Genomic DNA, 3,920 nt, shown 5'->3' with positions numbered 1-3,920 from the left:
TTTAAGTTTTAAAAATTTCTTAACCTCTATTCCAAGTTTTGTTTAAAATTAATAGTTATATCCAAAAATATAATTGTGACATTATGCATATAACAAACTATTTTCCCTTCTAACCATTAAAGGCACAAAATCCAATGACATAAGTTACACTCACCATGTTGTACAGCTATTATCACCATTTCTAAAGTTTGTTTTTTAACTTGTGATAAACACATATCCAATAAACGTATGCCATTTCAGCATTTTTCCCATGTGAAGTTCAATGACACTAGTCATTTCCCTCACTTTGTTCAGTTATCACCACTATCTAATTCCAGATTTTTCCATCATCCTTAACACATACTCAGCGCTCCTTAAATGATGAGTTCCCCTTCCCTCTTCTTTCCCATCAGTCCTTAGTAGCCACTAATATACTGAACTATATAGACTTGCGTATTGTCAATAGGACAGGGTTCAAATCTGTTGTTCTTAGGATCACCATGGGTCATACTCAAGTGGATGACGACAATGACAACAACAATGTAGATATTTCACACAAGTGGAATCAGAATATTCAGCCTTTTGGGACTAACTTATTTTACATAAAGCTTTCAAGATTCAGCCATGTTCCAGCAGGTATCAGGACCTCTTTTCTCTTTATGGCTGAATAATAGTAATCTATTGTACATGGCCTAGTAGGTGAGGAGTTACACTGCACACTCAAAGGCACACTGTTTGACTCTACTAGCAGTTCCTTGGGATAAAGATGGACATGTGATTTACAACCATATGATTTACAACCTCTGAACACTGGCTAGAAGGTCACCTGTGAGTTGCTCCTGATGGGAGTACACATACCAGCAACATATTATGTATAGGGAGATCTAGTGGCATAGATCATAGGGAGTTATGCTGCTAACCCAAAAGCTGAGCCTCTCTGAGGTTTGAATTCACCAGTGGCTTTGAGGGAGAAAGATGGGTTATCTCCTCTTGTGCAATTTACAGTCTCAGAAGGCATTGAAGGGTCAGCTATGAGACAGTTCTGACTCAGCAGCAAGGACTTTTACTTTAGTTATCCACTTCTTGGCGGAAATGTAGGTTGTTTCCACCTATTGACTATTATGCTTGAATGCTTAATTGCATTTCAGTTTTTCAGTTATGCTTTAATTTTAGCCGTAATGTGGCTATGAACTTTGGTTTACACATTATCTCTCTGGCTCTCTGCTTTTAATTCTTTTGAATATATTCCTGGGATTGAAATTGCTAGTTCATACAATAATTCTAAGGAGCCCTGGTGGTGTAGAGTGTTCTGTGCTAGGCTGCTAACCAAAAGATCAGTTGTTATTGGAATCTGACTCAATAGCAGTGGGTAATGGGTGTGGTAATACTATGTTTAACTTTTTGAGGAACCACCAAACTGTTTCCCTACATTTTTACCAGCAAAGGACAAGTGTTTCAATGTCTCCACATCCTCAATACCACTTGTTAGTCTGTTTTTCTGATCATAGCCATCCTACTGGGATTGGAAAGTCCCTAGATGATATAAATGGTTATGTTCTTTTCTATTAACCTAAATATTGGCAGTTTGAATTCACTCACTGGCACAAGAATCGAAAGTCTTAGCAATTTGCTTCCAGGCAAGAAAATCCTATTGGGCAGTTCTATTCTGTAACACATGGTTTCACCAGGTGTTACTGGCAATGAGTTAGTATCAATTATTAATCAACAGTTCTCCCTGCCCCATAGTTGTGCAGTGGTCAACCACGGGTTTTTTTTATATACAATTAAATAAATTGCTTTAAATATTGAGGTTTAAAACATCTTTAACAAGCGCTTCCCATTCAAAGTTCATTTAGTATAATTATTGCAGGCAAGTCTGCTGCTAAAGATTTTTCTTAAGGTGTAAAAGAGCAAGAATATCAGTTTAAAGACTAAAGTGCACCTGATGCAAGGCATGGTATTTTCATTTGCTTTATATACATGTGAAAGTTGGAAAATGAATAAGGAACATTAAAGAAAAATTGATGCCTTTGAATTATGCTGGCAAGTATTGAATATATTATGAACTGCCAAAAGAACAAACCAATCTGTTTCATAAGAAATGCAGCCAGAATGTTGCTTAGAAGTGAGGGTGGTGAGACTTTGCCTCCCATACCTAGGGCATCTTATCAAGAGGGGCAAGTTCCTGGCAAAGAAAATCATACTTAAAAAAGTGAACTTCACAAGTGAAGGAGAGGAAGAGTCTCAAAGAGATGAATTAACACATTGACTTCAACAATGGGATTAGTGTAGTGGAGGTTATAAAGACAGCACATGATTGTGTAGGGTTTACATCTATTGCTCAATTATAGTTGATATGAATTAGAAATGACTTGAAGACAATTATTAACAGCAAGCATAGTTGGGAAGCTAATGGGTACATTTCTGTTAATGAAGATGAATTGGATAGAATACATTAAGGGTAACAAGTAATAATACGATTTTCATGTGTATTTGGGGTTCTTTCATCTTTTCACCAATTTCATAAAGCCTAACAGTGTGATATCTTCCCTTCCAGCATGTTTTTAAGTGGCTGATCATCCTCAAATGTACTTAAAACCCACTGCTTGAATTTCAATATGTGGAATTTGAAATATCAAGTCAGCAATGGTGAGATTTCAGGTCTCAGGTCAGTTTACTGGTAGGCAGAGAGAGAAATTCTAAGATCAATGACCTACAGTGTTTTAAGAGTCCTGCTCTGTGCACACACTTTTAAAAATAAAATCCAGTTATTAAACTGGTTACTAACAGCAAGGTCTTGCTATTTTCCTTAGGAGTCTAGAGCTATAAGTAGAAACAGGGACAGAAAAAGTTTGAAAAAAGTAGAGAATGTATGAAAAACCAGGCAAGGGGAAAAACAGGCTTGGCTTGGGTTTTTGTAAGAGATTGTTAGGTTGCCAGAAGGAGCCCTGGTGCTTCATTGGTTAAAATGCTTGGCTGCAAAATCAAAAGTGGTCAGGTCAAGCCCAGCAGTTATTCTGTAGAAGAACGAAATGACAATCTGCTCCTGTAAAGATTTATAGTCTTAGAAACCTTGTAGAGCTGTTTTACTCTCTCCTACGGTGTTGCTAGGAGTGGAAATAAACAACAGGCTGATAGAACTCAGAGGAAAGAATAAGATCTTGACTTCCAATATCTGTCCCACCAGAGCACAGAGCTTGGGTGCCAGAATAATTTTTGCTTGGGAGCCTAAGCCTCTCTTTGCCGCTTACTAATTCTGTAACCTTGGGCAAGTAGCTTTAAATATATGCCTCAGTTGTCACTTGTAAAGTTGAAATAATAGCCGTGTGCACCTTATGGAGTAGCTGGGAGAGTTGAAGTAGTGAAAATAGTTCAGTGCTTGGTTCATCACAACCACCCTGTCAGTGTTAAACTCTTCTATTTGTGGTTGTTATTCTTCCTCTTCCTTAATACTGTGTGTTCCAGTAGGGAGGGGGACAGATGAAATGCTCATTGCACTAGAAGAATGATGAACAGTTGCTAGAAAGTCAGAGTCAAGTTTATTTAGAGATGAGGGTCCCACTGAGATGATCTGGCACCATTTCCAGGGCACACCGCGATCTCCTCAAGTCCTGTGGCGCCTCTGAGGAGGCCAAAACCAAGGCCAAGGTTGGCAGGAGGCAAAGACTGCTTCCTCTCAAGAGTGGCTAGCCTGGTGTGGTCCCGTGCAACTGACCCTGGATACTTGACAGCTTTCACCTCTCTGGCCTCCTGGGCAGAAGACTGCATGTGTGCTCAAACCAGGCTTCAGGGACATTGGCTGTCACCTCGCCTTTGGGCCCCTGCACGCCCCGCATCCACCACAGCCAAGGAGTTCAGCTCGGACCCTGTCCTAGCCTCAGCTCCCCCGCCTCCGCGCAGGCGCCGCTGGGGCCACCCCCGCCGCCATGTTGCCCCCGCAA

The sequence above is a fragment of the Elephantulus edwardii genome, unplaced genomic scaffold (genome assembly GCF_000299155.1).
Source record: "Elephantulus edwardii isolate Elephantulus edwardi_28Jun2011 unplaced genomic scaffold, EleEdw1.0 scaffold00131, whole genome shotgun sequence".
NCBI lineage: Eukaryota > Metazoa > Chordata > Mammalia > Macroscelidea > Macroscelididae > Elephantulus > Elephantulus edwardii.
Note: the sequence above shows the minus strand (reverse complement) of the source record.